The sequence below is a fragment of the Canis lupus genome, chromosome 8 (genome assembly GCF_048164855.1).
Source record: "Canis lupus baileyi chromosome 8, mCanLup2.hap1, whole genome shotgun sequence".
Classification (NCBI taxonomy): Eukaryota; Metazoa; Chordata; class Mammalia; order Carnivora; family Canidae; genus Canis; species Canis lupus.
The window spans coordinates 1,413,547-1,437,224 of NC_132845.1; the positions used below are offsets into that span (position 1 = coordinate 1,413,547).

The 23,678-nt window shown below is 35.7% G+C and overlaps 1 long non-coding RNA gene and 1 pseudogene across 1 annotated transcript in view; both read left to right on the forward strand.

The window, feature by feature from the left end:
- Window positions 1-23,678, forward strand: part of LOC140637507 (uncharacterized) — a 125,653-nt gene that overhangs the window by 91,185 nt on the left and 10,790 nt on the right. The window lies entirely within an intron of this gene.
- On the forward strand, window positions 22,503-23,005 carry LOC140637506 (U3 small nucleolar ribonucleoprotein protein IMP4 pseudogene; annotated as a pseudogene).

Sequence of the window (23,678 nt, forward strand, 5' to 3'; positions counted from 1 at the left end):
AAGCAGGCTCCATGCACCAGGAGCCCGACGTGGGATTCGATCCCGGGTCTCCAGGATCGCGCCCTGGGCCAAAGGCAGGCGCCAAACCGCTGCGCCACCCAGGGATCCCCTGATGTTTCTAGTGTTGTTGATTTCAGCCATTCTGACAGATGCGGAGTGATATCTAATTGTAGTTTTGATTCGCATTTCCCTGACAATTAGTGATGATGAGCATCTTTTCACATGTCTGTTGGCCATCTGGATGTCTTCTTTGGAGAAAAGTCTGTTCATGTCTTCTGCCCGTTTTTAATTGGATTATTTGTTTTGAACCCCCAAAACAAGTTTGATAAGTTTGATAAGTCCTTTATATACTCTGGATGCTAACCATTCATCAGATATGCCATTTGCAAAAATCTCCCTTGTTAGAGATTGCCTTTTAGTTTTGCTGATTGTTTCCCTCACTGTGCAGAAGCTTTTAATTTTGATGTATCCCAAAGGTTTATTTTTGCTTTTGTTTTCTTTGCCTCAGTAAACATATGTAGAAAAAAGTTGCTATGGCTAATGTCAAAGAAGTTATTGCCTGTGTTCTTTTCCCAGATTTATATGGTTTCAGGTCTCACGTTTAAGTCTTTCATCCATTTTAAATTTATTTTAGTGTATAGTTTCATTTTTATGCATATTGCTGCCCAGTTTTTTCATTGCCACTTGTTAAAGAGATTGTCTTTTTTCCATTGGATATTCTTTACTGCTTTGTCAAAGGTTAGTTGACCATAGAGTTGATGGTCTACTTCTGGTTCTCTATTATGTTCCATTGATCTATGTGTCTATTTTTGTGCCAGTACCAAACTGTTTTGATTACTACAGCTTTGTAATATAACTTGAAGTCCAGAATTATGATGCCTTCTTCACCTTTGATTTTCTTTTTCAAGGTTGCTTTGGCTATTCTAGGTCTTTTGTGGTTCCATATAAGTTTTAAAATTGCTTGTTTTAGCTCTGTGAAAACTGCAGTTGGTATGATAGGGATTGCATTAAACGTGTAGATTCCTTTGGGTAATATAGACACTTTAACAATATGTGTTCTTTCAATCCATGAGCATGGAATGTCTTTCCATTTCTTTTGGTTGTCTTTGATTTTTTCATCTTCTAGTTTTCTGAGTATTGGTCTTTTACCTCTTTGGTTAGGTTTTTTCCTAGATATCTTGTTGTTTTTGGTGCAATTATAAATGGTATCATTTTCTTAATTTCTCTTTCTGCTGCTTCACTTTAATGTATAGAAATGCAACAGATTTCTGGAATTGGATTTTATATCCTGCAACTTTAGTAAGTTCATTTATCAGTTTTGGCAGTTTTTAGTGAAGTTTTTTGGCTTTTCTATATATTGTATCATGTCATCTGCAAATAGTAAAAGTTTTACTTCTTCCTTACCAATTTGGATGTCATTTATTTCTTTTTGTTGTCTGATTACCGTGGCCAGGACTTCCAATACTATAATGAATAAAAATGATGAGAGTGAACATCCTTGTCTTATTCCTAACCTTAGCAGAATACTCTCAGTTGTTTTCCATTAAGGATGATGGTAGCTGTGGGTTTTTCATATATTGCCTTTATTATGTTGAGGTATATTCCTTCTAAACCTACTTTGTTGAGAGTTTTACCATGAATGGATATTGTACTTTGTCAAATGTTTTATTCTGCCTCTATTGAAATGATCATACAGTTCTTGTCCTTTCTCTTATTGATGCATTGTATCAAGTTGATTGATTTGTAAATATCAAATTGCCCTGGTAACCCAAGAAAATAATGCCACTTGATTGTGGTGAATGATTTTTTTTAAATGTTTTGGTGAATTTGGTTTGCTAGTATTTTGTTGAGGATTTTCACATCTATGTTCATCAGGAATATTGGTCTATAGTTCTCTTTTTTAGAGTTGTCTTTATCTGGTTTTGGTCTCTCAGGATACAGATGAATTTGGAAGTTTTCTTTTCTAATTTTTAGAATAGTTTGAGAAGAATAGGTATTAACGCTTCTTTAAATGTTTGGTAGAATTCAGGTGTGAAGCTATCTGGTCCTGGACTTTTGCTTGCTGGTAGTTTTTGGATTACTTATTTAATTTCTTTGCTGATTATCCGTCTGTTCAAATTTCGTGTCTTCTTGATTCAGTTTTGGAAGTTTATGTTTCTAGGAATTTAGCCATTTCTTCCAGGTTGTCCAATTTTGTTGCATATACTTTTTCATATTATTCTCTTATAATTGTATTTCTGTGGTGTTGGTTGTTATTTCTCCCTCTCATTTGTGATTTTATTTAAGTCCTTTCCCTTTTCTTCTTGGTAGGTATGGCTAATGGTTTATCAATTGCTGATTTTTTCCCCCAAGAATTGACTCCTGGTTTCATCAATCTCTTCTATTATTCTTTTTTTAGTTTCAATATCATTTAATTCTACTCTAATCTTCATTATTTCCTCCTTTCTGCTGGTTTCAGGTTTTATTTGCTGTTCTTTTCTAGCTCCTTTATAAGTTTTGTTTGTCCTTCTTTTTCTAGCTCCTTTACATATCAGGTTAGGTTGTTTATTTGAAAAATTTTCTTGCTTCTTGAAGTAAGCTTGTATTACTAAAAACTTCCTTCTTTGAACTAGTTCAGCAACGTCCCAAAGATTTTGCCCCATTGTGTTTTCATTTTTGCCTGTTTCCATGTACTTTTTTACTTCCTGGTTGACCCATTCATTATTTTTTAGTAGCATGTTATTTAACTTCCATATATTTGTGGTCTTGCCAGATTTTTTTCCTTATGGCTCACTTCTGGTATTGTAGCATTGTGGCCAGAAAAGATGCATGGTATGACTTCAGTGTTCCTGAATTTGTGGAATAACAAGATGGAAGAAACAGAGGAACAAATCATTGACCTGGAACACAGATTGATGGAAAGTAATGAAGCTGAACAAAAGAGTAAAAAGAGTTATGCAAAATGAGACTAAACTTAGGGAACTCAGTGACTCCATCAAATAAAATAACCTTCATATTAGAAGAATCCCAGAGAAAGAGGAGAGAAAATGGGGTAAAAATGTATTTGATAAAATAATAGCTAAAATCTTCCCTAATCTGGGGAAGGAATAGATATCCAGATTCAGAAGGCACAGAGAACTCCTATAAAAATTAACAAAAGCAGACACACACCAAAACATATTGTAATGAAATTGGCAAAATATAGTGATAAAGAAAAAAATGTAAAGCAGCAAGACAAAAGAAGATAGTAACTTACAAGGGAAATGCATAAGGCTAGCAGGCAATTTTTTAGCAGAAACACTCCAAGGCAAAAGAGAGTGGCATGATTTATTCCAGTTGCTGAATGGGGAAATATGCAATCAAGAATAAAAAATAATCTATGCAGCAAGGCTATCATTCGGAATAGAAGGACTAATAAAGAGTTTCCCAGACAGACAGAAACTAAAGTAATTTATGACCACTAAACCAGCCTTGTAAGAAATAATAAAGAGGACCCTTTGAGTGGAAAGGAGTGGAAAGGTAGGAAACAAAAAGGCAGTAAAAATGAATATTTCTATAAAAAATTAGTCAAGGAGCTCACAAAATAAAAGGATAGAAAATATAGCAACATACACCAAAAATGTGGGGAGGAGAAGAGTAAAGAATGCTTTTAAACTTTAATGACAGGATGCCTGGGTGGCTCAGTGATTAAGCATCTGCCTTCTGGCTCAGGGATTGATCCTGGAGTTATGGGATTAAGTCCTGCATTGGGCTCCCTGCATGGAACGTGCTTCTCCCTCTGCCTGTGTCTCTGCCTCTCTCTCTCTCTCTGTGTGTCTCTCATGAATAAATAAATAAAATCTTTGAAAAAAATAAAATAAACTTAAATGACCATCAATTTAATCTAGACTGCGATATGCAGAAAAGGCTATATACAAACTAATGATAACCATATATAAAAACCACTAATAAATAGACAAAAAATAAGGAGAAAGAGCCAAATATATCACTAAAGAAAAGCAGCGAACCAGGAAAGAGAAAAGGACAAGAAAGGATCAGAGAAAATCTTTAGAAAGAATGACAAAAAATAAAGTGACAATAAATGCGTATCTACTAACACTTACTTTGTGAATGGACTAACTGCTCCAATCAAACGATTAGGGTGACAGAATGAACAAAAAATCACGACCCATCTATAAGCTGCCTACAAGAGATTCATTCAGGGGACCTAAAGACACCTGCAGATTGAAAGTGAGGGGATAGAGAAACATCTATCATGTAAATCGATGGTGAAAGAAAGCTGAAGGAGCTATACTTATCTAGGACAAAATAGGCTTTTTAAATTTATTTTGAAAATATTTTACTTAATTATTGATTTATTTTAGAGAGGCAGAAAGCTCAAGCAGGGGGAGGGGCAGGGGGAGAGAATCTCAACCAGACTCCCTTTTGAGTGTGGACCCCAACCTGGGATTCCATCTCATGACCCTGTGATCATGACCTGAGCTGAAATCAAGAGTCAAATATTTAACAATCTGAGCCACCAGGTGCCCCAGGACAAAATAGACTTTAAAACAAAGACAAGATAAAAAGAAGGCTACTATATAATAATGAAGGGGACAATCTAATGAGAAGATATCACAGTTGTAAATATTTATGCACCCAACATAGGAGCACCCAAATACATAAAACAGTCAATAACAAATGTAAAAGTAACTAATTGATAATAATATAATAATAGTAGAGGACTTTTAACACCACGTGTACATCAATGGACAGATCACCTAAACAGAAAATCAATAAGGAAACAATGGTTTCGAATGACACACTGGAACAGATGGGATTAATGTTTAGAATCATAACATTCCCAACCTAAAACAGCAAGATACACATTTTCAAGTACACATGCAACATTGTGCAGAAAAATCACATATTAGGCCACAAGACAAGCCTCAACAAATTTAAGAACATCGAAGTCGTACCGTGCATTTTTTCTGACCACGATGCTACAAAGCTAGAAATAAATCTGGCAAGACCACAAATACATGGAAGCTAAATAGCGTGCTACTAAAAAAATGAATGTGTCAACCAAGAAATAAAAGAAGAAATTTAAGCACCTTGAGAGGCATGTTTCTCATTTCATTTATTGAGCTCTTTGCCTCTGCTGTGTTATTCTTTATCTCTGGGTTAAGGGTTTCACTCACATCTTCCACTCTTTTCTCAAATCCAGGGAATATCTTTATGATCATTACTTTAAATTCTCTAACAGGCACCTTACTTAATAGAACTCTGGCTGTGGCCTTGTCCTGTTCTTTTGTTTGGAATAAATGTCTCTATCTTCTCATTTTGTCTAAATCTCTGTGCCTGTTTCTATACCCCCCGTTCTTGCAGGGAATAGCCCAATGAAGAGGTCCTGGGGTGCTCTGCTGTGTGGTGTCTCCTGTTCCCCAAGCCCTGGTGCTTCTGAGCGTCTCCAACGTGCGCTGCAGGTGCTCTGCTGTTTTGTCCTTGCCACTCTATCCTTCAGGCCAGTTATCTGCAAAAGCTCTCTTTGCCTGTGGTGGGCAGGGTTTGGTCCTTGGCCTGGACGTGGCACGGTGTAACGAGGAGTGCTCTGATTGCTTTGTGAGATGAGATCTGTTGCCACCGTCACTGGAACCAAAGCTCTGAAAACTCTTCCCTTGGGAGACACGGTGTGAGCAGAGGTTAAGGTCTCTGTGTTCTGGGGGAGGGGACCCATCATGCTTTAGCAGGTGAGAGTGAGAGGGGCAGTTCCCCCTGACTATGGGGCGGGTGGTGTGAAGGCCTTGGTATAAGAAAGTTCGGTAGCAAGTGTTGGTGCTGTGCTGGTTCCCACAGGTGGCCCCGTGCTTAGGTTGGGGGGTGGAGGAGGGAAATGGTGCCAACCAGTTCCTTTGTTCCTGGAAAGCTGTCTCCATGAATACGATCTCTCTGGGATGTGCTCTGAGATGAGCAGTTAACCTCCCATCTGTGTCCCAGGCCTCTGCAGGTCCCTTCGTCCATGCTGCATGTCCCAGGGGTGCTCACTGTGTCTTCTCTCCAAGAGGAGCCCCAATGTCCTCAGGGCTCTCCCAGAGACAAGTGTGCTAAGCTTTAAAACTCCAGGCTCTAAGCCCTGCAAGAACTCAGGAAATCCAGCACCTCTTGTGCTCCAAGGCAGTGGCCGGGGTTCACTTTCCCCACGCACTCCCCCATGTGTTAGTCCCTCCCTGGCCCTGCACAACCACGTCTCCCACCCCCTCAGCCCCCAGTGGCCACAATCCATTTCTTTCCCAAGCCACATCTCTGCACTTCTACCTTCTGCAATGTGGCTTCTTCTCTACCTTTAGCTGTGGGATTTGTTCTGCTCGTCTTACGGTCAGTTTCTGGGGTATCTAAGATGATTGTGATCTAGATGTAAGATGATACAATCTGGTTACATTTATGAGATGAGGAAAGCCTAAGTTCCTCCTACCTTGCTGCCATCTTCCTCTCTCCAAGCATATACAAAAATTATTTTCAAAGATATATTTTCAGTTCCACTTTCTAATTTATTAAAAGTGATCAGAAATGCAAATGATGTTGACATTGACCTTGTATCCAGTGACTTTGTTAAATTCAGTCACCAATCCCAAGTATTTATTCGTACTTTATTTGGGGTTTCCTATATCCATGGTCAAGGCTTCAGTTTTTTCTTTCCCAACTTTATACTTTTTATCTTACCTTATTGGAATAGCCTGTTTCACAGTTCAACACTGGATAAATTGTGATAGTAAACATCTTTATCTTGTTTCTACACAGAAGAAATTTTAATAATTTTTGCCAAGGATTTTTTTTTTTGCAGATTATGAAGTTAAGGACATTCCTATCTACTCTTCATTTGCTAACAGTCTTTATCATGAACGGGTTTTGAATTTTATCAACAGCTTTTGCTGTATCCATTGATATGATCACATGAGTTTTCTCCATCTTGCTAAGCAGTGAATTCCTTGGATGCCAAATCATAAGTGAATTCCTGAGAGTAACTCACATGGTTATGGAGTGTCATCTTTTTAATATAGTGTTGAATTGGATTCATTAATATTCTTTTTTTAAGATATTTTATTTTTTTAAGATTTTTTAATTTATTAATTCATGAGAAACACAGAGAGAGACAGGCAGAGACACAGGCAGAGGGAGAAGCAGGCTCCACGCAGGGAGCCCGACCTGGGACTCGATCCCGGGACTCCAGGGTCATGCCCTGGGCCGAAGGCAGACACTCCATCACTCAGCATCCCGGGATTCATTAATATTCTGTTTAGAATGGTGTAAATGTTCTATACTTTACTTTTCTTAGCATTCTTTTATTTTGTTCTCAACATAATACTGATCACAAAAAACAACTTGGGCAGTTTTACCTCGTTTTCTACCCTCTGAAAGAGTTCATGTATTATTACACCACAAATGAAAGAATTGACTTCATTAACTATGCAGGCAATATGGGTCTTTCTGGGAGTTTTCTTTGTGAGAAGGCTCTATGGATTGAATTTATTGGATGAATATGAGATTATAAAGATTTTTTTTAATTTTAATTTTGTTAAATTATTTTGCAAGAAATTTCCATTTTATTTCAATTTCAGTTTTGGTATGAAGTTGTCATACTATCCTCATTTAAACTTTGTAATATCTATAGGGTATGTGATTATATCCTCCTTTCTATTCCTGAAAGTGGTTTTTTCATTTATTCTCTCTTTTTTTCTTGGTCAATCTTGCTAAAAGATGAACGACTTTATTTACTTTTATGAAGAATCAACTTGCATGTTTTTTTTTATCTCCTTTATTGTATGTCTGTTTTTATTTCATTAATTTTCTCACATTGTCACTATTTCCCTTTCCCCATATTTTGGGGATAATTTGCTGCTGGGTTTTGTTTTTTTGTTTGTTTGTTTGTTTGCTTTGTTTTTGAAGCTTTTTGAGATAGATGATTATAATCATTAATTTTCGCCTTTTCTTATTTTCTAATTTATGGATTTATATATAAACATATCCCTTTAGCTGGTCCCACATGTTTTGATAAGTAGCATTTTAATATAATTTATTCAAAATGTTTTCTAATATTCATTTTGAAATAACCCATGGGTTATTTACAAGTGTGTAGCTTAACTTCAAAGTATTGGGAGATTTTCTAGTCATCTTTTTATTATTGCGTACTTGCTTAAGTTCTCTATGGTCAGCCAATGCTCTGAATTATGATGAGACTTGCTTTATGGCACAATAATTGGTCAATTTTAGTAAATGTTCCATGTGTACTTGAATATAAAATGTATTCTCCATTTGTTGATGTTGCGCTTTAAGCATGTAAATTAGCACATTTTGTTAATCAAGATATCTAAATCTTCTATTCCTTACTGAATTTGGTCTGTTTTTTTTTCTCAGTTAGTGACAGAGTTATGATAAAATATCCAGCTAAAATTACACGTTTTCCTATGTCTCCTATAATCCTGCCAGATTTTGCTGTTGGTATTTTGAGTCCATGTTATTAATTGCATCATAATATAAATTATGGACTGTTGTGTTTCTGTTGAATTAACCCTTTTATTATTGTAAAAAGTCCCATTTGGCCCTAATAATACTTTATGCCTCCAAGTCCAAGTTGTCTATTATAGAGTTTCCCTGCCTTGCTTTTACTCAGTTTTTACAGTATCTCTTTTTTCTTCATTTTACTTCGAATCTTGGTCTTTCTTTATATTTTCATTCCAGTTCTAAAATCATTATTTTTAATTGAGAATTTAACATATACCCATATATAAATACTAATTTATTTGGGTTTCAGTATACCATATTAATTTTTGCTCTTGTATATCTCTTTTTTTTTCTATTCATTTTCTTGTATTTGTGGGATCAATCATGTTTAATTATTCTATTTGTTCCCTTTTTGAACTTATCAGCCATACTGTCTTTTGTTATCCTTTTAATAAATTCTATCAAAAGTTGAGAAACAACAGAAGTAAAAACCAATGAATCATCAAAGTAGTAATGAGTAAAAGTTTCTTGTGCGCCCAACCAAAAAAGGCAGTTTGCAAACCAGGAGCACTTAAACTAAAACACAGAAAGGCTCAGGAGTATAAAGCATTTTATTAAGTTTTGTTATAATACGACTTACAGTGAAGAGGCAGTGACTGTTTATTCTTCACATTTATTCTGATTATAATATCAGAATTTTCTGAAATGATAAGGAATTGGTTAGTGGTTACCTCATATCAATTTTGGAAAAGTTTTAAGTTTTTGTTTATAATTTTCCAGTACATAAGCAAGAAATGACCCAGATCAAGTTAGTCTTGCAAAATAAACTCAACTAAGCTTTGTTTGTATAACTAAACTGGTTTTGTCTGCTTAGGGAATTTTCTTCCTTTTTTATGATTTATTTATTCATGAGAGACACGCAGAGAGAGGCGGACACAGGCAGAGGGAGAAGCAGGCTCCCTGCAGGGAGCGGATGTGGGACTCAATCCCAGGACTCCAGGATCATGCCCTGAGCCAAAGGCAGATGTTTAACCACTGAGCCACCCAGGAGTCCCTGCTTAGGGAATTTTCAAAGCCAGCTTCTATTTGTCTTCGATTTTAACTGTCCCTTCAAGATTCAGATAAATATCCTTGACTTGATACATTCTATTTCAAATTAGTATGCCTCCCATTTTTTTAAGAGATGCCAAAGATCTTAGAAAAATAACTTTTTCACCCCACTCCCAATTTCTATGCTATTATTAACATGTACTGTGGTACTATTAAACCATACCAGACACATTATCAGTGACCCAATTATCAAGTTATTTTTCTTGGCCCCAAATATACGTTGTGATACTCTGGCTTTGTGATACTCTGGCTGCCCTGTGAACAATTCTCCTTGCCATCTGGGTCAATGTGAGTTAGAGTTTGTCAGTAGAGGGCCCTACTGACAATGGAAGCAATAGCAGCAAGAAGGCACTTGCCTCCGACCGGGTCCATGGATTTGGCGTGGATGCCCTATGGACCTCAAAGACCAGTTTCAACCACACCATCAAGCCTTGCTCTCCATACCCAGTAGTTCTTTCTCGAGCTCCTGTTTGTGCCTTTGTGGTAGCCCCGTCTGGACCCATGTCCCCCCACCCGATGGCTGCTCCTGGGAAGCCCCAGTGGGCTGCATAGCAGCTACGGTCACATTCTCCAACACCTTTGCCAGCAAAGGGAGCTGAGCTCCAGACAACAGCTCCAGCCTGCTGGTGTTTTCCAGCCGTGGTTGGTCATTTATAAAGACCTTAGGTTGTGGCCTGTGCCCTCGGGAAAGTTCTTCACCACCGTGATGTGGCCTGTTCCTGAGAGAGCCATGGTCTTTTTGTAAAAGTCTGAATTTCAGCTTTGGGCTGAAGCAGGGGGTAGTAGGGCGAAGCTCGTAAGTCCTCAGTTCTTTTAGTTTTCATTCTCCCTTAGTCTCAAAACAGCAGCTGGTTTTGTTTGTTTGTTTTGTTTGCCTTGCACAGTCTACTTACGGACCTATTTTGCCTCTTTTAATAGTTAAGTATCTTTGACTAGTGAACAAGTTTTTACACTAGATTTCCTCAGTTCTAATAACTGGTTTGGTTTCCGTCTCCTGGCTAGATCCTGACTAAGACACTAATCCCCAGTAGTACTTCCTACAGTTTATCTTTCTGGTGCTCTTTATTCCCTTCTGTGATTTCATCTGAGATTATTTTCTTTGTCTGAAGAGTACCCTTCAGTATTTTGTGAACTGCATGTCTGCTGACAATAAATTATCTCAATCTTTGTCTAGAAATTCTTTCTTCTACATTACTTACTGATGAACAATTTTGCTTTGTGTAGAATCTGAGGTTGAAGCTACTTTATTTTCGGCACTTTAACAATGCAGTTTCTTGTCTTTGGCTTTTCTATTTCTATTGATGTGTAAGCTGTTAGACTCATTGATGTTTCTTTGAAAGCAATGTAGATTTTACTATTATGTGCTTAAGAGTGGTCTGTCTGACATTCTTAGGTTCATAGAAATCCCTGAATCACACCGCCTGATATCTTTAATTGGTTTTAGAAAATTGTTAACCACTATTTTTTCAAATATTTTTCCTCCTTATGCTCTAATTATATTTACTTTAAATCCTTTCACCATGACCCTTTTACTCTTTTGTGCATTTTCATCCTTCTCTTTGTCTCTGTGTATCAATTTGGAAACCTTTCATTACTCTGTCTTCTAATTTACTATTGTTTCCTTCTGCTGGTTTAATTTGTTGTTATAATAAATCTATCAAGTTCTTTATTTCCATGATTATATTTCATAAGCATTTCCATATGAATTTTTTTTTTACACAAACCAGCTCTCTCTCGACATTTTCCTCTATTTCTTTGAACATATCAATAATAACTATTTTAAGTCTGTGTCCCAGCACTCCAATATCTGGATCATATGTGGGTCTATTTCTGTTGCAAACTTTCTTGGACATTGAGTTCTGCTTCCTGAAATGATTAAATATCAGAAATTTTATAAAATAATTACAGTGCCTACCTTGTTTTGCTTTTTGGTGTTTTATTTTTGTGGTGCTTTCAAAATAAAGTAAAAATTCTGTATCTAAAGTAAAAGGAAAGTTTACTTGTATGCATTTTTTTAGTATGTATATTTCATTATAGGATAGAATTCTAGAATTAAAGTGTATAATAAAGTTACTATTTAAATCAATATATTCATTGTTGGCTTTATTATTTTATTTAGACATCTTCTAATACCTTTCTATGTAAGAGTGCGTGGGATGCGTTTTTTGAAAGATTTGACCAAAGGAATCTCAAATGAATATCATCTTTATTAAGGAAGTAGGTTGCATTTGGAAGAGATTTGCTTTTGTCCTGAGGCATTCATGCTATAAATATAGAACAGATAGTTTTACTTTAAGTCTAACAATTGCTATTAAAATGAAGCAAAATCTACCAACCATCTGAAATTTTTATAGGCTTCATTAAGTTGGTAACACATAGGTCACTGATAGATATTTAAAGTCTGGGTATATGTCATCATCACGGCCTGTTTTGAAGTCAGAGCATTACATATTGAAAAATTTTTGCGGAGAAAAAAAACATCTTTAAACAGCTGTGGAGAAAAAGAAAGATAGAGATGGGGAGACAGAAGAAAAGGATGTATAACAAAAGATAAATATTTTAACGAACTCCATATTCTACTATCAGGGAAGAGTTCTATCAGTCACATCTAAATATAAAGAACAATTCCGTGTACTGAAGACAGGGTATTAAAGTCGAAGTGTTTGGGCCAAATGTTAACAGAGGCAGTCTTCACATTTGAGTCTGGAAGAAGGTGTTTTCTTCCTATGTTCTAGTTCTATATCTATACTTCCCGTGGGTGTAGATAAGCAGCACTGTCAGCCTGAGTTGAATCACCTTGGAACCACTGCTATATACTTCTAACACCTACTCTGTCCTTTGGAACACCTCAAGTGTCTCAATGGTTAGACAATGGACATTGACCTATATGGCTTGCAGGACAGTGGGCTAGGATATTCTGTGATCTTTTATGTTTTTAGTAGCAGTACTGTTAATTACACAACGGCATAGCTTGTGTGAATAAAATTAATGTTCTGTGTCTAAGTCCTACAAAATAGCTAAGCAAGTTTTTCCAAAACTGCAGGTTTTGGATATGTTTCTGATGCTCCAAATTAACATAACTGTGTGTCAAGGTGTTGATTGCCAGCTTTAGGATCTATAAAAATATTGAACTTTGGTGAGAGAGAAGAGAGTGAATGATTACTTAGTAGACACTCAATAAAGCTTGTTAAATAAATCTTTCATGTTTCTTGTAGAATTTATATACAAAGCATTGAGCATCATGGACTGAAGTTCCTAGATTTCAAGAAACATCTCAGGTCTAAAACCTATCACACTATTATGAGAAAATTAATCTATTTTTTAAAAATTAATTTTTGGAATAGTAATTATTTTATAACACTAGGCGAAGATAAGAATGTGAAAAATTGAAAGCACTTCATTTTAAATACTGCTGTTCATATCTTCAGAAGTTCTTTTTTTTATATAGGAAAGCAAGTCTTTTTTTTATTTTTTATTTTTAAATTTATTTATGAGAGACACAGAGAGAGAGAGGCAGAGACACAGGCAGAGGGAGAAGCAGGCTCTATGCAGGGAGCCTGATGTGGGACTAGATCCCGGAACCCCAGGATCATACCCTGGGCCAAAGGCAGGCACTTAACCACTGAGCCACCCAGGGATCCCCCAGAAGTTCTTTTCTATATCAATTAGCATCATTTTTTTTTCTGTATTTGGTCATAGTCAAGTTTTTGTTGGTTTTAAGATAGATAGATGATAGATAGATAGATAGATGATAGATGATATACTTTTGCATTATGAGAGTATTGCAATGTTTCTGGGAAAAATATTTTTTAAAATATATTTTATTTATTTATTCATGAGAGACACAGAGAAAGTGGCAGAGACATAAGCAGAAGGAGAGGAAGAAGCTGGCTCTTGGCAAGGACCCTGATATGGGACTTGATCACGCCCTGAGCTAAAAGCAGATGCTCAACCACTGAGCAACCCAGGTGCCCCCTGGGAAAAAAATATCTTAAGTCACTCTCGATGGGCATTTCTACTTGGAATTTCTTTGAGAAAGTTTGCCTTGAAAGTTTTATTCCATCCAGACCTGTTCTGTGAAAGAAACTCTGTTAAGCACAGAGATACAAAGATGAGTAATAGAGATTTCCTGTCATTAAGAAATGAGACATAAATTTGCAAGATGCCCTCTATTAGTTTAAGTATAAATTTCAGCCTGCTGTTCTAATTTATCTTCCAGCTTCCTAAGGAATAAATTTTCTAGATATTTTAACAGATTTTACATCAAATCATAGTGGTGAAACAAAGCAATGTAAATACAAGCTTTTTTCTTTCCTCTTTTCAAAATTATAGGATTTTTGCCTAATTTAAATCATAAAAAATAAACTCTTCTCCAGAAAAATAAGAAACTATGTCTCAAAGTAACAAAGCATTTCAAAAAATCTTTCCTTCAAAGCATTATGTGTGTGAGATTTTGATATTTTCTGTATAAAAAAAATTCCAATCAAAATGAGGCTGTGAAATATTTTTTCTTATTCCTTAATTTCCTCTGTGAGTAATCCCAACATACACGAAATATCAAAGTTTTTGAGGAGTCCTAGGATTTAAAAATTCAACTTAAATTTGTTTAGCATTTCCCACTTAATTAACCGTAGATCCTCCCTTGTAAAATAGACACACACAAACTCACATACAAATAATGCATTATGGAAAACAGTGGAATAAGTTAGGTTCACACAGCAAAGAAAAGAACATCTACGTTTTTATTTTGAGACATGAGGGCTCCTGATAACCATGTTTGCCTGACCAAGTAATGATAAGATAGTAATCATTCTCATTTGAATTTGAATCCATGACCCAATAAGCCAAAAGGCCAAGAGGTGGGATATTGAACATTTTGCATAGGTCAAAGAAAGAAGCTGTGGTAGAGAGGGCAGCTAAAGTTTCTAGAAAAAGCCTATGTAGTAATTAACAGCAGAGGCTGTGAACCTAGACTACTTGTGTTCCAATCAACTCCAGTTGCTAAATGCGTGCTTTAAAAAATTTACGTGTTCTTTATGTGGCGAAATTTTGCTATATGTAAGTGGAAATAGTAACAGATGTTCCCATATCATATATCATAATCACTAAATTAGCTAATAAAGTACTTGGAGCAATGGATAGCACATAAGTAAAAGTACTTCAGGATTTAAGTAAATAATCCTCACAATTCTTGGTTAGGTCTCGTAGTTGATGGGTTATCTTCTTCCAATTAAGAAATCCGTTTTGTTTGTTTGGCTTTTATTTTTTGTTCTTACAAATTCAAGCTCACTGGGTTGACACCTATCAAATATTTATTTGGGAAATTTACAAAATGTGTTTATGGAGCGAATACAGTAAAAGGAGAAGAGGAAATGTTTCTTTACACAATCTTCAGCCCGTGTTCGTATCCAATTTCTTGGGGCATGTTCACTGGAGGAAACCAACTAGCCTTATGTAATGAGAATAATAGATTATTTTCTATATTGGTCCCTGTTGCCTCCAAATATTTGCCTGTGGACTTGGTTGTGCAACATTAGTAATAACAATATATTTACTGAGTGCTTACTATATGCCCTGTGCTCTTCTGAGGGATTTTAGTGTAGTTTTTTCACTGAATTAGTGCAAGAATCCTACAAGTTGTGTATTGTTGTCATACCTTTTTTGTAGAAGGAAAAATAATGGGAAATGTCTTCTTACTACTAAACAGGTTTACAAATTTAAAATATTTTAAAATATCGCAAATATTTTCATTCTTTCAGCATAGAAAATTATCCCTTAAGAGTCTTTCTAGGATGGGACTGCTGAGAAGAATAATTCATAGGTTACAGATCATGAATATTCACAACTTGTCAGTTTATACAGCAAAAATGGTATCTCTTTTGATACTCACCAAACCCATAAAGGTGCTTTTATTACTCTGTGTTACACAAGAAAATTGAAGGTCAGTGAGGTTAATTCACTAATTCATGTTCACAATGAAAATGGTCCACTTATCTCTTTTAAAATGGGCTGAAATACCATCTGAAATGAAATACACATACCTTTGCCACTGGGACTAGAGAAAGAAATGTTAGCAGTGATGATAGATACATAAGAGGTTATCAAACATAGGGAGGTCTCCAGTACTGAGCTAGAAAAACAAAACATAATTCAGAACAAACTTTAATGGGAATTTTTTCTTACTGCTCATTTTCTCTGTGCAAAGGCTGATTATGGATTCATTTATCTCATCAAGAACAAAACATGGGGAAGTTGCGTTCGTATGCGCTAAGTAGGACAAACATTTAGAAAATGAACGTTTATATAATTCAGTATTTCCCGTGCAGGTACATCTCTAAATTAAACATAGGCCTTTGAACTACTGCTGCAATTACAGGAGTCGTCAGAGGAAAATTTATAGTGGTTTCTTATTGTATCTACTTACATCTGGTCTCCCCGTCAAAATGACATAGAGCAACCTCCAAAAAGCATAAATATATACCTCCTAGCTATGTGCATATTTTGAAATCACTCCAACCCTTCAAGTTTTAACAGAAAATACATTCTTTTTTTCTGTTTCTATGAAAGAAGCTTGCAATGAGTCTGTCTCCACAGGAGCAAAATAAATAAATGTCATGACTTTGTCATTATCATCTTGAAAACTTTCACAGCTTAGTTTATCCATTTAAGAAAAGAAATCTTTACGATGCATCAAGTACTGCTTATTCCATTGTAAAGGTTGAGAAAACATCAGCTAATTGTCAAGAAAAACCCAAGTTTGTATTCAAGGTATCCAGCATTAATTATCATGAAAATGCAAAGAAGACCTTCTAGTTCACTTCTTGCTCATTCTGGGATGAAATTTTAGGCAGTAGATCTAAAATTTGATAAATTGTTTCAAGAGACATTTCAGGCCTAAAAATTGTCACACTATTATGAGAAAACTAATCTACTTTTTGACAATTAATTTTTGGAATAAATTTGATAAATTGTTGAGTGACAGATTTCCTTTGAATACAAGCTATGCAAACTAAAAAGAAATGTGATTCAACTCTCTTTTATTTATAAAAATGGAAGGAAACAGTAACCCAATGTAAATAATACCTGGATTAAAAATCATGGCACATTCGAAGCACTTCAAGTAGTTAGTTGTGGCCACTCTGTGGGATATAGACTCCTGGGCTCTGGCAGTAGGCTGACTGGCATTTGAGTTAATACCCAGCGATGTCACTAACTCATTATGGGACATTGGGCTGATAACTTTTCTTAATCTCAATTTATGTAAAATCATAATAATTATAAATATTAACAAATTATTAAATATGCATTAAAATTATGTGTTACATATCTATAAATATTACTTAGTTGCCAATATAAAGGAATGCTATAAATTTTATAAGAGATCATGAATGCGATCTCCACATTGTGCTTTGTAAATTGTAGATACTATTATTAATTTGGTTAGATTAAAAATCAGATTTAAACCGAAAGAGTCAGAGCCACAGCCTGCAAAATCCGATATGCCATGTAAGGACTTTAGATTTCATACTGTGATAGGCAATAGAAAGCCACTGAAGAATTTTTCCCCAAAGCGTACTGTGATATGCTTTGCATTTAAAAAAAATTATTGTGCCTACAGTATGGAGGGTGAGTTGGAGGGCACAATAAGGAAACCAGTTACAAGACTTTTTCAATAGTCCATGAGAAAATAATAAAGGCAACCACAGAAATAACCAAGTCAACCACAGAAACAATGGAGAGAAAAGAACATGTATGAGATTATAAGGAGCTAGAAATAATGGAGCGTGGTTACCAACGTACTGTTGCCACATGGGAAAAGGAGGGACCAAGAATGGCACCCGGCCTCCAAAAAGTAGTCGGGTTAGCAAATGCAAGGAGAAGCACAGGTGGGGAGGGGACATGGGGGACGCATAGAACTAGATGTATGAGGTAAGGCTGGTTTTGAAGAAGCAGAGGTCAAGTTGCCTGGAGGACACAAAGGCACAGGGGTCTATCACACCACTGGCTACACTGGTTTCTGCTTGGAGTTCAGGGTACGCCAGGTCAATGAAGTTACAAGACGCTACGCAACTGCTCATAGAGACTAGATAGAGTGCTGAGAAGAGAGCGAGAGTGGAACTTCGGGAAATATCCAATATAAGGGATGGGCCGTAGAACAAGAACCTACCATGGAGTCTGAGAAGGCACGTCCTTCTAGCACCAAGGAGATGAGGAGCTGGCGATGCCAGGGAACCAAGGTGGAAGTCGGTCAACGAGCAGGAATTGGTCAACCTGCCAAATGTTGCAGGCGAGAAAAGTAAGACGGGTAGAGAAGAAATACCAGACGATTGGACAACTATTGGGTTGCCTGTGATATTTGCAGAGGAGTTTTATTGCAATAATAGGTACTGTAATCCGATTATAGAAGTAGGAATGAAACATTCCAGTGGACATCTTCTTTTTTTGGTTTGTTTTTCCAAAATTGGGTACAGGCATATTGCTGATCCCAGATCATCGTCCAGAATCTTGCTATACCTCATCAAAAGTGAAGTCTATTTCCTATTTGCTTGAACCCGAGCAGGACTTTGCCGCTGTTTTGATGAACAGGACGCCCTAGAGGTGATGCCGTGTGACTTCCAAGTTTAGATCATAAAGGGACTGAAGACCCCACCCTCCCAATCTCTCTATCCTTCTCTCTATCTTCCTCATCCCTGGTTCCTAAAACCTACCACGCAGGCTGTGAGGCAGTGCAGGTCACACGGAGAGTCTACTTAGAGATATTCTGGCCAACGGACCCAGCGAACGTCGCAGGGCTAGCACCAGCACCGGCTGCTACGGTGAGCAGCAATCTTTTCCAGGGTTTCAGCCCCTAGGCTTTGAGCTGTGGCAGCTGATGCATCCGAGGCAGAGATGAGCCGTCCCCATCGAGCCCGTCTCTAATTGTAGATGGATATTTTAGATGTTTTAGGCCACTAAGCTTCGGATAATATTTTACGCAGCCATAGTAAATTGTATAGGCATGAAGGGGGAAAAAAAACACAACTTTGCAAAGTGTTTGTTCAATTCTTTACTCAAATTTTTAAGCAGATTGTTTGTCATTCTATTATTGAGTTGTGGGAATTCTTTGTCTTGGATACCACTTATTTGTTAGGTATGGTTTTAGAAATATGTTTTCCTAGTCTTTGGGTTGCCTATTTATTTTCTTAATGATATCTTTCAACGAACAGAAATGTTTGGTGATAATAAGATCTAATTTCTTAAATTTTCTTTTGTGGTCATTGATTTTTTGATTGATCTAAGGAACTTCTACCCACCTATTGGTAAAAATGCATTCTCATATATTCATTCTCTTTGAAATATTTTCACCCTCTGAAATATTTATTCTTTTAGTTTCAATGATTAGGTCTACATCTCAAATTAATCTGTGTTTATGATATAAGGTAGGAGTTAAAGGTTATTTTTTTGCCATATATGTATCCAGTTAACCATTTGCTGAAAGGTTTTCCTTTCTCCACTAGATTTGATAATTTTGTTGAAAGTGAGGGTTTGTTTGTGAGCTCCCTATTCTAGTTCACTAATCTATTTATCAACCCTTATGCCAGCACCATACTGACTTGATTTATAGTAAGTTTTGAAGTTCTCCACCTTTGAACTTTTTCAATATACCTTTGGATATTTTATCTTTCACATTTCTATATAAAATTTCAAATTTCCAATCAATGAATGACATGTGTTGTCTGTTAGTTTGGGTCTTCTTAAAATTTGCTCAAATGGTTTTTTTATTCGTATTCAACGTAGAAGTCTTGTACACCTTCGATCACATTTACTACTTAGTTTTTTGTAGCTATGGTAAAGAGAATTGTTTTTTAAATATTATTTTCCGATTGTCTGCTACTGGCATATAAAATAAAATTGATTTTTCTGTGTTAATCTTGTGTCCCTACAACACCGCTAAATTCAATATGCAGTTCTGCCTTTGTTTTGTAGATTTTATAGGATTTTCCACATAAGTAATCATGTTATCTGGAGAAGACTCTTTTCCTTCCTTGCTCATCTATGCCTATTATTTTTCTTTTGTCTTATGACTAGTTTCTCTGGTACAACGTTAAATACAAGTCGTGAGAATGTGAATCTTCTTGATTTTAGAAAATGTTAAATATTGTGTTATTGAATATACTTTTTTCATATAATTTTTCAGAGATCTTTATAGACTGGGCATTCTTCTCTATTATTAGCTTATTGAGAGTTATTTTTTAAAATCACTAATGTTGAATTTTGTCAATGCTTTTTCTACAGCATTGAATATAATATATATTTTTCTTTTTCATTATAATGTTAAAATGGCAAATTAAAATGGTTGGCTTCAAATTTTAGATTAATCTTGCCTTCCTGGGATAAACCTACTTAGTCATGATTTTGATATATTGTTATATTTGATTTACTAGTACTCTGGAAGTATTTTTACCAATATTAATGAAGATTGGGGGGTGAATTTTCTTTTTGTGTGTGCTCCTTTTAAGATTTTAATATCAAGCCTATGCTGGTTTCATAAAATAAGTTGGTAATTGTTCCCTACTATTTTATTTACTGAAAATTTTTTAGACTGATGATATTTCCTTATTAAATATTTGAGAAAATTTTCCAGTGAGAACCTATGAGTCTGAAGTGCCTGTAGATTTTGGGCAAGAAATTAAATGTCTTTCAAATATATATATATATTATATATCTATATCTTTATATATCATATGTCTTTTATAAAGATATAAAATACCTTTATATATATAAATACCTTTATGTATATAACATACATATGTCTTATATATACATATATATGTTTTATTTTGTGCCAATTAGGCTAGTTACATTTTTCAGATACTCATTTTTTTTTCATCTAAGTTGACAAATTTGTTGGCATAAACTTGGTCATAAAATTTCCTTATTATACTTTTAATATCTATAGAATCTATAATGATAATCTTTTTTTCATTTTTGATATTGAGAGTGTATTCTCTCTTTCGTGTCAAGTTTAGTTTTAATACTTTTCTTTAGTACTATCCTTTCCTTTGTTATTTTCTTACCTGTTACTTACTTTGGCTTTAATTTGTTTTTTTCCTGTCTTCTTAAGTTGGAAACCTAGATCATTAATTTTAAATACCTTTCTTTTCTAATATATCTATTTAAAGCTATACATTTCCCTTTAAGCCCTGTTTTAGCTTCATCTCATATATTTTTAAATACTAGATTTTCCTTATCACTTAGTTGAACATATTTTATAATTTCCTTGGATTTCTTCTTTGACCTATGGATTATTTAGTAGTATGTAATTTCTGAGTATTTGAGTTTTCCCTAATATCTTACTATTGTCTAATAGCTTTTAGGTTCTAATTTAATTCCATTGTGGTCAGATAGTATATTATGTTTTAATTTACTGTGACTTATTCTATGGTTTAACATAGAGTTTATATTGATGAACATACTATATGCACTTGAAAGTATATGTACAGGGCAGCTCGGGTGGCTCAGCAGTTTAGCACCGCCTTCAGTACAGGGCCTGATCCTAGGGACATGGGATCAAGTCCCATGTCAGTCTCCCTGCATGGAGCCTGCTTCTCCCTCTGCCTGTGTCTCTGTCTCTGTGTCTCTCATGAATAAATAAATAAAACCTTAAAAAAAAGAAAGAAAGTATATTGTACAATTGCTGGATATAGGGTTTTGTAAATATCAACTAAGTCAAGACGGCTGATAGTGCTATTCAGATCATCTACGTCTTTATTGAGTTTTTTGTCTAAATATTCTTTTAGTTGACAGAAGAAAAAAGTGAAAGTCTTTATGCAGAATTGTGTTTTTCTCCCTTTAATTTTGTCAATTTTTATTTCAAATATTTCAAGATTTTGGTGTTAGCTGCAAAGATATACATGATGGTTAGTTCATACTTATGACTTAACTCTTATCACTGTGAAGTGTTCTTCTTTATCTCTGATAACACTTTTTATTGTGAAGTCCATTTTATCTGGTATTGCATAGTGATTCTAGACTTTTTATGCTTACTATTTGCATAACATATCTTTTCTATTTATTTTCAACTTCCTTCTGTCTTATATAGAGCATATCTCTTGTGACAACAAGCAGTTTGGTCTTGCTTTTTTAAATCCATTCTGATAATCTCTGACTTTTAATTAGAGTGCTCACTGCATTAAACTTTAATGCAATTATTAATGTGATTGAATTTAGGCCTTATATTTTATTTTTCATTTGCTGTTTGACACTTCCCACACAGCTTCCCACTCAGTGTTTTTAGTCTCTGTAACTCCTTTCTTGCCTTCATTTAGATTATTTGAATACATTTAGAATTCCATTTTAATCTCTCCGTTGGTATTTTAGCTATACTTTTTTGTGTTGTTATTTTTCATTGCTTCTCAAGGTATTTCCATATACATCCATAGTTATACAGTATACTTAGAGTTAATTTTGTACTATTTTGCACAAAAAATATTGAAATCCTGTAACTATGTAGGTTCATTTATCACCCTTCATCCTTTATGCTATAGTTATGTAACATTTCTAACATACATTATAAACTCCACCAGAAAATGTCATAATTTTGTTTTAAATGGTACATGTTATTTTAAAGGAATTATAAGATATTTACAATCATTCAGATATTTAACAAACTGTGATGCTGTTTATTTTCTCCTAAAGAACCAAATTTCTATATGGTATTATTTCCCTTCAACTGGAAGGACTTTTTTTAACTCTTAGTTATCTTATATTTTTAAATATCTTCATTTTGCCTTTTATGTTGAAGAACATTTTCATTGCATGTAGAATTCTACGCTGAATCTTACTTCTCTTTTAACACTTTGTTAATGTGTTACCCTTCATCTTCTTGATGCCATAGTTTTTAATGATGAGCAGGGGTCAAACATCCCAAGGCCAGGTCCAGTTTCCACTTCAAGATGTTTGCAAGGGAGCTGAAGTTGGTTTCTGGGTGCCCAGTGCATGAACTGTGGCTGGCATGAGGTGTGGGTGCTGGTGCAAGCCTGCAAAACCAACAGGTCGCCAACATACTGGTTGTTCATGAGCATAGAGGCACCCCTGTGGGGTTCATCGTCAGCTACTTGCCCCTCCGCCTCACTGTTTATTACACACTGTGAATGGGATTATATGACATGATGTCCCCAACCTGGACACTGTGTCAGAGGCTAAGCCTCACCTCATCGTATATGGCTTCTCTCTCCACCTGAGCAAAGGAGAGTCTGACATATTCTAGTACCTGTTCCCTGTGCCCAAAGATGACAAACACCTGGCCATCACCATTTCAAACCAAGATAACTACGTCTCCTTTCAAGTATGTGATCCACCTGGGCACAGTGGAGCAAGAGACTACAGCAAGCGTGGAATGGTCTGGCACCCCTATACTACCAGCGCACACAAGAGAGTCTTTCTGAGCACGAAGTGAGCCCACTTACCAGTCAGTACATGGACTTGGACCCAAGAGATGAGGAATAGTCGGAAAAAATTCTGTGTGCTGAGAGCGTACACGCACACACACATCAGTGGTATTTCTTTTTCATCATTGAGAATAGCGCTATACTTGCTGTAAAATCCTTGAAGCCTAACTCCAACATCTAAGTATTCTTGCAGATGGTTTCTATTTGGTCTTATCTCTGGCAATTGGGTCATATTTTCCTGTTTTTCATTTTGTTTTGTGTTTTTGTATCATGGGCATTGTGAATGTTGTGTATGTAACTCTGGCTTCTCTTAAAAGGTTTGGATTTGTTTGTATTGCCTGTTCTTTCTCTTGACCCTATTTCTTCATATGTAAAAAATATATTATTTTTAATGTCAGATGTTGTATCTGAAAATGTACGGGCTTGGCTAATGTTATCTCCCTTTAGAGATGATTTACCCTATTCTCTGATAAGCAACAGCTCATGGACTGGACTGACTTAAAGCTGGTTTTCAGGGGCACCTCGGGTGGCTCAGCGGTTTAGCGCCACCTGCAGCCCAGGGCATGATACTGGGGTCCCGGGATCAAGTCCCACATCGGGCTCCCTGCATGGAGCCTGCTCCTCCCTCTGCCTGTGTCTCTGCTTCTCTGTCTCTCATGAATAAATAAATAAAACATTTTT